Genomic DNA, 15,530 nt, shown 5'->3' with positions numbered 1-15,530 from the left:
GATGTATTCTATTTATTTACATAGTAACACCAAAATGAGATAAAAAATCTAAATGTACCTTGATAATGATCGCCAAGTTATTATCCCAATTTTCTTGCATGATCTTGCATGTGTGAAGTGCAATTTGGACCTCTGCTGACAATTCTATTATATGATCTACAATGGAGAAATTATTGTCATGGATGAGAGTTTTTGAATGTACAATATATTTCTATAGTCAATCCATGATGGGAAGAATCATATTTCGTATATCTATCAATGTGGATCTTATCCTTGCTTCTTCTCTAAGCAATTCTGCTTGCATATCTAACAAAAATATTATCCTTTGAAAATGTACAAAGCTTGAACTAGGGTCAAGTTTTAGCTGTTGAGCACTAGATTTCAAATCTTCATCTATTTTGGACAATTTGTCCTTTATTTCTTCAGTGAACTCAGAAACATCACATAGCTTTCGAAAAAGTGATGACGCATTTGTACAAGATGCTTCTAAATATCCCAAAATTGTAGAAAGTTCTACTTGATAAATGGTTATCTGCTGAGCAATGTGCTCCAACACTTTATTATCAAACTTCTTCTCTACTTTTTGCACTAACTAATCTTGTCCCTCAGTGTCTTCATGAAATTTTTGTACTACCTCTACTAACTGATACCAAATTGCCTAAGAAGAGTCAACCACAATACCTATGGCCTTTGCCAGAATGTTCTTTGCATCTTCAATTATTTTAAATTCCTTATCTCTCTCCTCACTTAGTTTTTGTTGTTTAGCCTTCTTCTGGAGGAGTTCACCAAATAACCACATTTGGTCTGAAGTAAGCTTGGAAATGTCCCAATTTGGGATAATAATTTCCACATCTAAATCAATTTCTTCCTCCAACTCTTTACCTTTACTCAAAAATTTTGTGCTCAGTTGAACCTTGGGCTCAACTATCCTTACACTTATTTATTTTGTACCCAAAATAGAAACAATTGTAGACATGCTAGGACTAGCTATAAAAACTAATACTATGCTTATTGAAGGAATATTTACAGAAATACCCGAAGAACCCAAAATTGGTGTGCTCAATATTGAAGCACTCAAAACTAATGTAGTCAAAACTAAAGTACTCAACTTGATTGATGAAGGAAGAGTTTGTAGCTTGGTAGATGAAGTGGAGGTCACTTTTGTCAGTGATTTGTTGAGCTAAGTAGGCACAAAGAGTGATTAGACGATTGGATTGGCACTAGTGGTCACAATCAAACTTGCTGGGGTTGTCTCTGTGCTTGATATTGTCACTAGTTTTCTTAGAGAGTGAGGAAGTGAGGCAATGAATGCTACAACTATCTTAACTAGATTAGTCTCCTCATCATCTTACTTTGTTTCCTTAGTAGCATTTTGTCCTTGATCCTCTTCATCTTCTTCATTGTCAAAATGAGTTGCTTCTTCAACATTCTCTTCTTCATCTTTCTCCTTATCTTCTTCATCATCATCATCTTTAACATAAAATAGAAAATTACTTTGTTTATGTAATAGATAAATATTATTCCAAGTTTTTTTTGCATTCCTAACAACATGCTCGATGTCTTTAATCAAAACCAGACAAGTATTAAACTTCAGAGTCAATTTTTCTTCATTTTTCTTCAATGACTCTTTTACCTCAACATCTGATATGCTTGATAATAGCTACCTCAAGGTTTTCCCATATATGTCTTTGACAACTTGCATGGCAAAATCCCATCTTGGCTTTATCTTTTCCAACAAATCATTAGGAATTTGAGAAGCAAGCTGGTCTGGTGAATATTTCCATTTTCCCATCTTATCCATCACTAGGTCTTCAATCTGCTTTTGCTCCTCTGCTATCCTAATTTCATATTTTAATGATTTAAAATTTGTTATTCTGGCTCTTGCTTCTAGATCTTTTAATCTATCTTAGAATGTAGGTGGAGGTTTTCTGAATATAATGTCTCCTCATTCCTTGTTAGATTTCTTCCTTGAAGATCTCCTAGTGAAAACTGTAGTGAATGGCTTTTGGGGCTTGGTGATAATCACCTTGCCTTTTTTCCCTAATGGATCTTCTTCCTCAGATTCTGCCTCATCTTTTGCTTGCACACTCTCTACTTCCTCATCTTCACTTTTTCCCTCGGTTAACAAAAGGGTTGAACTAGATTTCATTTTTTCAATTCTCTTCTTCCCCTTGTTCACCACCCGAGGAAGCTTTATTTCAAGTTCAATCTTAGCTTTTGCTTCATCATATGTTCCAAAATATGTAGCCTTAGGGTCAACTAGCCCATTGACAAGAGCTTCAATGATGTCTTTGGTTTCATCAATATTAACCTCATAACCAAGAGGTTTTACCCATGCAATTCTAGGCTTAACTACCTGAATGTAACCTTTGTCACAATCCACCATGAAACATACATCATCCTTATAATCTTCAACTAGTTTCTTAGGGATTTGGAACCTATTGTTCATTTTTTCTTTGAATACATCAAAATAATTATCCATAATACTATTATAATTTTCCCCCATTTCATTTTAAACTCATTTATCTGATATAACACAGGCACATCTTTTCTCCAAAAAAAAGTGCCTTTTGAAGGGAAGAATTTCTAAATATAAAAGAATATACAAGTTAACAAGGAACTAAACTTACATGGGTTATTCTTTAAAGTTCTTATGCTTTCCATATTTTTGTTGAACTATTTCAACAGTACCTCAGCAAGGTCAAATTATTGGAAATATAGATGGAGTAACTGAGAGAGAGGGGGGGGGAGAGGGTGGATTAGTTACCACAAAAACAAATCCACAGATCCCTTAGATGTCTTATAAAACTAGCTAGTTATTGCTATCACTCGGTAGCTATAGAGAAACATGTTGTAACTCGGTAGATGCAGTGCATGTTATCTTTAACAGATCTTAAACATTCACAATGATTAACATGCATGCATAAAGAAAATAACATGAACACATGAGACACCAAATTTAATGTGGAAACCCAATATGGGAAAAACCACCAAGTAACTAGCTACTTAATTTTACTCTTCTGAAGTGAGCCCTATTAGGATCCAACCTTGTTAAAGGTTACAAAACACATTATTTAGGTGTGACCTTGTTAAAGGATTTAATAACCTTGCTAATAGTGGCCTTGTTAGACAAATTTAGAACAATTCAATAGAACTGTTACCTTGTTAAAGGATTTACAAACTGGCTATTAAAGCAACTCTGTTAAGAGATTTAGAAATCACTGCTACAATGGTGAGAAAGTAACAATGAATTGACCTGAATGAGATGCAACTAAATTGCTAATACAAATCTCAGTTCTGCTTCACTAGATCCTCTCTTGATCGAGTACAACTTTTTTTCTCCTCAAGGATATTTGATCCTTCTTCAAAAATTTCTCACACTTTCCTCTTCACATAATCAACACACTTGCATGCTCACTCATTACAATTTAGAATTCACAACTTGACCTTTTATTTATATCTTACAAATTGTTAAGTTGACTCATTTACAAGTTACAATTACCAATAATCATTACCTCAGTCAGCTACAATCATTACATGAAACAATTAAACTTTATTTCCCAAAATAATGAAATCCTTCATTGGTCGACTCGGCTCAGTAAATATTGCTCCATAAATGATTTCAAGTGTTAACCAACTGAAGTTTGGTGAACATTGCAAACTCTATAAAATCTTTTGGAGACTGAGTGAACTTGGTAAACACTAACTTTCCTTTTCTAACCTTGTGAGCTCGGTTACCACTGACTTCTACCACAAAATCCTTCAATGTCTGAGTGAGCTTGGTAAAAAATATTTCCATAGAGTAACTTTTAGGAACGCTCAGTAGACTCTAAAATTTTCTTTGTTGACCAATTGAGCTCGGTAGACTCTGTTTGATAACTGATATGACATTTGTGTAATATTAAAGATAACACACAATTGAACAATTGTAACCAACAATCTCCCTCTTTGGCATTGATGACAACACAACATGTCATAGCATAATGAAATTTGAGAACAAGTCTTTTTCCTGCTGAACATCTTCCCCTTTAGATTTTATGCCACAAACTTCTCTAATGTAGTATTCTGCCTCTGCGAAGGAATTACATAGCTTCTTTTCAAACAACAAACTCTTCAAAAACAAATTCAAATTTTAGAAAGATATGACAGTACACTCTCCCTCTTTGACAACACATGCCAAAGACAACACAAGTCAAATGAGTAACAATGTACCTTAAGTACTAATTCATATGCAATGTTTCCATGACTATGCTACATCAACCGATAGATCTTCAACTTGGTTCCTATTGATGCATCACTAAAACTTTATTTTAGTGAGCTTTAGATAGGGGAATGACCCATAACTTACCTCTTAGATATAAGAATGCATCCTTAGGTAATGGTTTGGTGAATCTGTCAGCAATCTATTCCTTTGTATGGACATATTTCAATCTAATCTCCTTATCCTACACCAATTCTCTAACAAAGTGATACTTTATTGCAATGTGCTTGGTTTTGGAATGCATTACTAGATTCTTTGATATGTTGATTGCACTTGTATTATCAAAAAACATAACAACTAGTTTTTTGATCTCAACCTTCATGCCTTCCAACAACTATTTAAACCAAACAATATTGGAACAATTTACTGCTGCTACAACATACTCTGCTTCTGCTATAGATTGGGATGTACAATTTTTCTTTTTACTTGTCCAAGATACCAATCTTTTGCTAAGAAAGAATGCTCCACCACTTGTACTCTTTCTCTCATCAATGTTTTCTACCCAATCAACATTAGTAAACACTTTCAAGTCCAAATTTCCTCCAAACTTGTACCACAATTGATAATCTTCAGTGCCTTTCAAGTATCTCAAGATCCTTTTGATTGCCATCATATGATTCTCTCTAGGTTTTGCTGAAAATATTTCCACAATACCAACTACAAGAGCAATATTAGGACTTGCAATTTTTCAATCATTGATCTATATAAAGTCTGATCTACCTCTTTTGATTCATCATCCTTGGTAAGCTTTAGTCCAGTACACATAGGAGTTTCAACTAGTTTATACTCTTCTATACAAACTTCTTGAGTATCTCCTTGATATATTTAAACTGAGTAATGTAGATACCATTCTTGCTTTGCTGAATTTGAAGACCAAAAAAGAATTTAATCCCACCAAACATTGACATCTCAAATTCCTTGTTCATTTTCTCTAAAAATTCTTTGCATAGATCATCATTCCCTGTAAAAAAAGTATCATCCACAAATATTTCTACCAAAAAAATCTTGTTATCTGGTCCTTCCTTGATATACAAGCTATTGTTATCATTAGTTCTCTAAAAACCAATCTAAATAAGATAGTTATGCAATCTTTCATACCATGCTCTAGGGGCTTGTTTCAGACCATACAATGCTTTGTGTAATTTATACACCATGTCCTTCTTGTCTGGATCAACAAAACCTTCAGGTTGCTCAATGTAGACTTCTTCATCAAGAATATCATTGAGAAATGCTGATTTGACATCCATCTGATATACCTTAAATCCTTTGTGTGAAACATATGCAAGTAAGGTCCTGACACCTTCTAGTCTTGCAATAGGAGAAAAGGTCTCTCCATAATCAATTCCTTCTTCTTGAGAGTAGCCTTTACATACCAATCTAGCTTTGTTTCTTGATACCTTACCATCTTCATTCAACTTATTTCTGAATACCCACTTTGTTCTAATCACATTTTTGTCTTTAGGCCTAGGTACAAGAGTTCAGGTTTTGTTCTTCTCTATTTTCTCTATCTCTTCATTCATAGCCTCAATCCAACGTTCATTTTCCAATGCATCTTTGACATTTCTAGGCTCAAAATCAGCAAGTAAACAAGTATCTTTTAGCTTACTTCTTGTCCTAGTACCTTCATATTGTGTGCTAAAATGTTGTCACACTTCTATGAATCATTACATGTAAGAAAACTCAAGAATGAGCCCTCACAAATCGATCCATAGCTCTCTACTCATAGAGTGCAAGGGTTTGCAATGGAGGCCCTCAGTTTGACCTATTTTTGTGCCCATGCAAGTACACCATGAGATGAGAGATTCAAAGAGGAAAAGCAAGAATGCTAGTCTCCATGATCTTCAAATATGCATGAAAATAAGATCTAATCTATGAAAGCAAAATCTAATCTATAAATGCAAAATCTAAGCTAAAAGCCCATGATGGGTGCAAGAGAGAAAAAGACAAGAAAATAGAAGTTCTCCACAAAAAGCTTTTGTATTCAAACTCCTTCAAAAATTGGTCTTCAAACCTGCATCATAACGATAGCATAATCATGGGTGTCTAACATGAGGAGAGGGCTCTCCCTTATAAAGGAAATTATGGAGGTGAGAGGCTTCTCACAACCAATATGGGATAATAGAGCTTGATCCATGTGAGACAAAATTCCACCAATGAGAAAAGAGGAGTGGTTGAGAAGAAAGTGGTGATCCATGTGAGACAAGATTCCACCAATTAGAAAAGAGGAGTGGTTGAGGAGAAAGTGGAAAGATAAATCCCACTTAGATCACATTTTTAAGTGTAGAGAAATTAAATAAAAAGAATTTATTTTATTTCCTTTTTTCATCAAAAGAGATATTTAAGTGGGATTTTTATTTAATTAAAAGGGAGCAATTTCTTTTTAATTAAATAGAAGATATTAAATTAAATTAAAAGAGAGGTTTTTCTCTTAATTAATTAAATGTGGATGAAGTGTTTAATTAAAAGAGAGGTTTTCTTTTAATTAAATGGGGATTTTATTTTATTTAATTAAAAGACAAGATTTTCTTTTAATTAAATAAGACTTGGAATAAAATGATCAATCTTAAAAATGAAATAAATCGAATTTGATCAAGGAAATTGATTTGAATTGATTTAATAAAATATTACAAACCATTGATTCAGAAAATTTGATAAATTGATAAATTGAATAATGGGGGCCCATAGTCTAGGCGACCATTTTTGGGTGCATACACATATTTGTCTCCAATAATCTGATATGGTGCATGATGTCTCCTAACATACTTGGTTAATATAGATTCCTTGCCTTTTGACTAAGTTCCACTATCTTCATTTTGAGTTTCAACTTCTATCTTTGGTTGATCTGTCTTTTGCTCAGGTCCTTCAGACTCGGTAGGCATTGGCTCAGTAACATCTAAATGTGACTTAGGTTCTTGTAACTCAGTTTGAACTTCTTGCAACTCAGTGACTAAAGACTCAGGAGTAGAAGTTTCTTGATTGACAGATGTATCTGGCACTGTATCAAGTTCAATGAAAAAAAATCTCCTATAATCTTCTAGTTCCTTTTTTCTTTCTTCTTCAGTCCTTTCTACAAACTCATCAACTTTCACACGTGCACTTTCTATGAATTTGTGAGTACATAAATTCAAACATCTATATGCCTTACTCTTGCAAGAATATCCTAAGAATATGCCTTCATCACCCTTCACATCAAATTTTCCTTTTCTAGATTCTTTCAAAATATAACATTTTCTTCCAAATACTTTTAGGTAACTTACATTGGATTTATAGTCATACCATAGCTCATAGGGGGTTTTGAATGAGTCCTTTTTCATCTATACTTGGTTCAAGGTATGAACTGCAGTGCTAATAGCTTTCTTCCAGTATTTGATAGAAATATTATTTTCAATCATTATATTTCTTGCACAATTCATGATAGATCTATTCCTCGTTTCAACTATTCCATTCTGCTCAGGAGTTCCAGGAGTTGATACCTGTCTTTTGATTCCTCTTTCAATGCAAAAGTTATTGAATTCATGGGAGATGAATTCACCACCTTTGTCTGATCACAAGCATTTCAATCTTTTCCCTATTTCCTTTTTTACTCTTGCCAAATATCATTTGAAATTCTCAAATGCTTCTGACTTCTCTCTCAGATACATAACAGTCATCATTCTAGAGTAGTCATCAACAAAAAGAATAAAGAACTTTTCTCTAGTATAGCTCTCAATTCCAATAGGTCCACACAAATTAGTATGCACAATTTCCAAAATATCTTTAGACTAATAATTTTTACTTTTAAAACTAGTCTTTCCCATCTTACCAATCTGACAATTCTTGCATAGACTAACCTTAAGTTTCTTTATACTAGGAATGCCTCTTACTTTCTTGAATTATCTTATCTTCACCATGTTATCAAAATTCACATGACATAACCTTCTGTGCCATAACCAACTTTCTTCAACTTGAGAAATAAAACATGAACATTCACCAAGTTCAAGATAAAACAAGTTACCTTTTGTCTGTATGCCTGATCCAATTAGCTTTCCTTTGTCATCCAACAATCTTGTTTTTTCCATGCATGAATTCCACTTTGAATCCAATATTGATTAGCTATGCCACACTCAACAGATTATATTTTAGTCCTTCAACCCAATAGGCATTATCACATATAAGCTCTTTGGTTAGTGAGATTCTTTCTCTTCCTTATATGCAACAAGGTTCATTATTACCAAACCTCACACTACCACCATCATAGTCTTCAAATTTTTCAAACTTGATTTTGTCACTAGTCATATGATGAGAAAAACCACTGTCTATGATCCATGTATCATTTTTTTTCAAATGAAAAATAAGTGCCATCTTATCTTCCTCATCATTATCAGATTCTTCTTTCACAGTAATGTAAACAATTTCATCTTCACTATTATCAAAATCCTTAGAATCCTTAGCCATGAAACATGTTTTCTTACCTTTTTCCTTGAATGATTTGAAGTCTTTCTTGCCATTACACTTGTGACCTTTCTTCTCGTCCTTGTTTTGCTTGTTTGGGAACCTAGCAGCAATATGACCAATTTCCTCACATGAAAAATAGATTAGAGGAACCTTACCTTTGTATTTTTCTTTGCCTCTAGAATATTTACTTGCTACTAGAGCTTCAACCACCTCAAGATCACTGTCAAGAATTTCTTTTGATTCTTCTTCACTTTCTGATTGGGAATTCTTTATCTTTTTGCCTTTTTCTTTGAGTGAAAGCTTGGCTTCAAATGCTGATTCAATGTTCTTGGAAGTTGGAACATAGTTGTCATAGTTATCTTGCTCAAATGTAATTAATCTTCCTACTATGGCCTCTAAATTTATCTTATGATTTTCTTCACATCTTCTTTCTTGAATTGTAGAAAATCTAATTCCATAAATGGGAATCAATTTTCTAAGAATTTTACTTACAACTATTTCCTCTTTGATATCTCCTCTAGAAGCCTTGATTGCATTGACACTTGCTTTAACTCTTTCAACATATTTAGCAATGTTCTCATCCTCTCTCATCCTCATCTAATCAAATTTTCCTCTTAGACCTTTTGCTTTGGCTCTTATCACATTGTCATCACCTCCATAGATATCTTTTAGCTTTTTCCACATAGCAAAGGTAGTTTTGCAGTCCTTTATATCATCAAATTCTTTATAGCTTAGGGCTGATGCAATGTCTATAATCATGGTGTTATGAGTCTTCTTCTTAGCAATGTCATTGATAGATAATGTACCAGAAGGAGTTACATATTCTTCATCAAGGTATTTAAATCTTGTATCTCCAATGGAAGCCATATGGAGTCTCATGAGACCTTTCTATGCTGAAAAGTTATCCCTGTTAAGCCTTGGAATTTTCCTCTTGTAAGACATTATGATCTTTAGCTTAGATCCTTGAAATCCTTCTTGCAAGCACCAAATGCTCTGATACCAATTGTTGGAAATATAGATGAAGTAATTGAGAGGAAGGGGGGGGGGTTGGGGGTGAATCAGTTACCACAAAAACAAATCCATAGATCCCTTAGATGTCTTATAAAACTAGTTACTGTTGTCACTCGGTAGCTATATAGAAAAATGTTGTAACTTGGTAGATGCATTGTATGTTATCTTTAATAGATCTTAAACATTCATAGTGATTAACATGCATGCATAAAGAAAATAACATGAACACATGAGACACTAGATTTAATGTGAAAACTCAATATGGAAAAAACAACCAAGTAACTAGCTACTGAATTTCACTCTTTTGAAGTGAGCCTTGTTAGGAGCCAACTTTGTTAAAGGTTACAAAACACACTATTTAGGTGTGACCTTGTTAAAGGATTTAATCACCCTACAAGGATAGGCCTTGCTAGAGGACTTTAGAACAATTCAATAGAACTGTCACCTTTTTAGAGGATTTACAAAATGGCTATTAAACCAACTCTATTAAGAGATTTAGAAATCACTGCTACAATGGTGAGAAAGTAACAATGAATTGACTTGAATGAGATGCAACTGAATTGTTGATACAGATCTCAGTTCTACTTCACTAGATCCTCTCCTGATCGAATCCAACTTTTTTTCTCCTCAAGGATATCTGATCCTTCTTCAAAATTCACTCACACTTTCCTCTTCACATAATCAACACACTTGCATGCTCACTCATTATAATTTAGAATTCACAACTTGACCTTTTATTTATACCTTACAAATTGTCAAGTTGGCTCATTTACAAGTTACAATTACCAATAATTATTATCTCAGTCAGCTACAATCATTACATGAAACAATTAAACTTTATTTTCCAAAACAATGAAATCTTTCATTGGTTGACCCTATTCGGTAAACATTGCTCCAGAAATGATTTCCAGTGTTAACCAATTGAAGCTCAGTGAACAATGTGAACTCTGTAAAATCCTTTGGAGACCAAGTCAACTTGGTAAAAATTGACTTTCCTTTGCTAACCTTGTGAGTTGGGTTACCACTAACTTCTGCCACGAAATCCTTCAATGCCCGAGTGAGCTCGATAAAAACTGTTTCCACAAAGTAACTTTCAAGAATGCCCAGTAGACTTTGGAATTTTCTTTGCTGACCAACTGAGCTAAGTAGACTCTATTTGATAACTGATATGACATTTGTGTAACATCAAAGACAATACACAATTGAACAATTGTATCCAACACAAATGACAAGTTGTTCTTTACCATCTTGTATGCAAAGTCCATAGCTTCACATGACACACTGTTCAACTTGCTAGAGTAGTATATTTTATGTGCAATGACATAAATACCAAAATTTAATTCTATATCAAAAACACTACTAATTTTCATTCCTCTTCTATCCCATTCTACTAGTGTTTTCTTTTCCAATTCTGCCCGACCTAGGGTTTTTGTCATTTTGGCCTTGGCTAGCATTGGGAGGCCAGTGATTTGATGAATCATCTTCTTTATGATCAATACTAGTTGATGCAACCACAACTGACTATTATGCACTTAGTTGAGGATAAACCTAATCCATTTAACTTGACATTTTTGGGGCATGTGAGGGATATGAGTTAATCCTTTGGTTTCTAGGTGTTGGTGCTCAGGTTTCAAAACTCCATTTACACATAATTGGCCTAGGACATCATCCATTTCCAATGTACCAATTTCTTAAATAACACATTTGAAATGAGTGTGAATATCATTTATTAGAATTACCTTTGAAGGGATTTGAGACTACGCTCCACTCGAATCTAGGGTTTCAGTGATTGCATGAGTGAGCTTGAAATCTAGTGCCTTCCATTCTACTCTGTGAACCAACATGCTAGATCCTTGCTTAACCTTTCTACCGCTAGATGCCATCTTCACTTGGAAGAGTTTGAGGCAACTAAAAATTTTTTGTTGGAAATTCACTCAAATCACTTGGAAGCTCTGAAGATCGCACTTTTGCAATAGCACTCAAAGTTTCATAGAAATAAATGACTTTGATTTCTTGCATTTTGTTATATTTTTTCCATAAATACTCATTACAAAAGGTAGATTGACTAAAATCATGTTGATAGAATGTCATCCACTACACTTGCATTGAACACTTGGCAAAGTCTTCATGGCTCAATAACCATAAACATCTTTATCTCTCTCGATCTTTCTTGGTAGAGTCTATGTCCCAACCTCACTTGGTAGAGAAGATAACTCGGTAAACACTTGCACTTAGTGATCCCTTTGTATCATGAATACTGATTTGGATCATTTTTCTCTTTCAATTTGGAACTATTTTGGATGTCTTCTTTGATAACATAGTTCTAGTTTCTCCTTTGCGAATTTAAGTAGAAATGACAGAGTCACCCAATTCTTGAGTGAATTGATCATCATTACTTGGAATTGTATCCTCAGTAGACTTACAAACCCATTACTATCTCATCTATTTTTGGATGTTATCAACTTTTTCCTTTTTCTCTTCTTTAATTCTACTAGTATTCATTTAGTTCTTGGCAAGATGACCAAGTTCTGTACAAATGAAACATCTTTTAGTAGTGTCTCTTTTCCTCAAATGATTCTTTACACAATTTATTCCAATGTGTCTGAATTTTGGATAATAATGACATCTACACCAGGTGTTGTAGTCCCAACCAAATATCACTTTCACAATTTGCTCTACTAGATTCAATACCTTGGTTTCATATTTTGATGACTTGTGTCCATGTTTCTTACATTTGTGACATTTGCCTTCAAATTTTGGTTTCTCTTTGCATTCATTAGCCTTATGACCATGTTGATTGCAATTGTAGCATTTTGTATTAAATTTTGCTTTTCCATTGCTCCAACATTTGTTTGATGTATGACCTATCCTACCAAAGTGATTGCAAGTAGGTCTTTGGTTCTTTTAAACTCATTGCTTGGATGATTCTCCTTCTTTTGTGTATCCAATTCCTATTTTTCCATTTTCTCTATAAAGATTTTGCTCATTTAATTGATTCATGTCTTCTTGTGATTTCATCATTCTTTCACTGACTTTCCTTTCTGAGTTTAGATCATTCCATAATATTTCATTGATTTTCCTTTTAGAGTTTAGATCATTCCTCATTCTTTCATTGATTTTCCTTTTAGAGTTTAGATCATTCCTCATTCTTTCATTAATTTTCCTTTTATAATTTATATCATTCTTCATTTTTTCATTTTTAAATCTTAGGCTCATGATTTCCTCATTTGCATTGGAGAGATGATCAATAAGGTTTGCTTGCTGAAGGGATTGGTTTTGAATTTCATTGTTTCTTCCATTTGTTTCTTCTTTTATCTTTTTTTTCTGTTCCATGACTTCACATAACCTTACTGCCTAAATTTCTTTCTCTCTTTTAAGTTTTCTTACCTCTTCTTGTAGGGAACCATTCTTTTCTAGGAGTACTTTGATTGCTTCATTGGCTTCATCTAAATTTCTTGAATGAAGGTGTTCAATTCTTTCTTCAAGGTAGAGATGATCATTCATTTGAATTTCAAGTTCTTTTTTTCTTTTTAGGGATTGAGAGAGTTGCTCCTTTCCTTTCTTGAGTTGGGCAATGGCCATTTCCAAATCTAGCTTCTCATTATCAATAGCTTTGTCAAGTCTGAATATCTCCATAGCCTTGATATTTTCTCAAGCTATTAAGCTTTCTCCTAAGAACCACAATGCTCTAATACCAATTTTTGGAAATATTCAAGACTAAGCTAAGTTACTGAGAGGGGAGGGGCAAATTAGTAACTTCTAAAACTTTAACAATTTCAACTCTTAATCCAACAATTCAATTAGCATTTGTTTCATCACATATAATCTGATCTAATCATATGCATAAGAATATGAAAACATGAAAGCATTCATAACACTATGACACACAGATTTGGTGACCTAGAAACCTTCCAAATAGAAAGTATAATTGGGGTGGGGATGATACCCACAAACTTTAGTACTACAATACTCATGATCTACCTAGTTACAAGCAATGAGGATTGCTAGGTCCACCTTGTGGAAGGATTTATAGACATACAATTAAGTATGCACTCGATAAAGAGATTTACAAAATATTGTTAGGTCTACCTTGTGAAAGGATTTGACTGATTCACCTATTAGGATGCAATACTAGATGATCTCTGATCTGAAACTTGGTTTGTTGAATGAAATTCCTTTATGTACTAATCACCTTGCTGTGATAGATATGTCTTTTCTGCTCCTTATACTAATGTAGCCTTTTTAGTTCACTCTTTCTACCCTTTCTTGATTATATTCACTTACATTGCATTCAAATTCACATTCTTTACACACTTGGATATGATATAATTCATTACATATATATGAATCCTATTATACAAACTACAAAGTCGACCACAATACAAGTTACTACAAATATTACAAATTTGGCCCACATGAAGACATTCGAGTTCTGAAGACTAACTCGGTGAGGTTCTGATACTCAACATCCATTTTCAATGCTTGAATTCATCACACACTTGGTAGACATAGAGGCTTGGTCCATACTAATCACTTTCAAGTAGTCTTGAACTTGATCTACACTAGTGACACAGTAGATATTGTGAAACTCGTCATACAAACTAAGTCTCTTGATTTATACTATATGACTTGGTAAACATTATCACTTCAAGCTCGGTATAAACTGAATCACTTGGTTAATGTTGAGTAGCTTGGTTAATACTAGACTCACATCAAATATACTGCAAACTCGGTGAACACTGCATAGCTCAGCTTGCACTGGTAAATGTTGGTAAACAGATTTATTATTCTTTGATTATGACTCTTGAATGCCTAAATTAGGAACAATATCTAATTACAAAAGCTTAAAAATCCACTTATGAGTAAACTGGCTTCTCTCTAAATTGATAGATATATCTCCCTATGATAGATTTGCAATGAATTATGTTTTATTTCTTAAACTAAAATGGAGGTATGTTCTTGACCCAAGGACAAAAGAGGCAAACCAAGCTAGGCCTAAACATAATCTAACTTAGGCAAAAAGGATTTCTAAAAAATTGACTAAGTTTATGAACCCACACAACTTATGAACTCATAAAGCTTAATAGTATGGTTAATAATACTGAACTTAGTTAATTTTAATCTAAACTACAGTTAGCTTAATAGGAAAAATTCTTTAAAGATCTCTCTTTGAACATGCAGTGACACTACTTATCACATTCATTCACTGCTTTGAAACAGAGGAACAAAACTTTGTTCTTCCTTTGCTTCAATCAGACAAAAGAGAAAACATAAAACTATAACTAACATAAATGGAACAAAAAATAATTGATACCAAAATACCATTCAATTTTCTTTGCAACATCAAGTATTTCACACCAAAAAAATTCTTATCTTTTATTAATCTTTCAATTTTATACGTATATGATTTTGAGATGACCGTTACAATAGAAGTTTAGTCAGTTCATCTTCTCAAAAATGACAAATGGCAAGACAGCAGTTTTTCATATTACAATAATTATATAAGAAAGCGAAAAAGAGGGGCAAAATATGAATCACTTTGACTTCTTCCCTTTTTCTACTTTCACTCTATAGGCCTTAGTGACCACTATGATTGGGATGAGTTCTTCATGCTTAGGCACATGTATGTTGGTGTATCTCAAGAGCCCTTTGGAATGTTCTTTTTCCAATTCCTTCACAATATTCAGTTGATTTGGTAGCTCCTCTATGGCCACGTGTATGCATCCACTCAGTGTCTAGAGTTTTGCAACTTTCTTTTGACTATTGGAAGACACACTAGATAGACTATCTAAGAATTTGGAGAATTTCTCCTTCATGAAATTTA

Source organism: Cupressus sempervirens, chromosome 10 (assembly GCF_028749045.1).
Source record: "Cupressus sempervirens isolate cs-2001-9-10 chromosome 10, ASM2874904v1, whole genome shotgun sequence".
In the NCBI taxonomy this organism is placed as follows: domain Eukaryota; kingdom Viridiplantae; phylum Streptophyta; class Pinopsida; order Cupressales; family Cupressaceae; genus Cupressus; species Cupressus sempervirens.
This window is presented reverse-complemented; position numbering follows the sequence as displayed.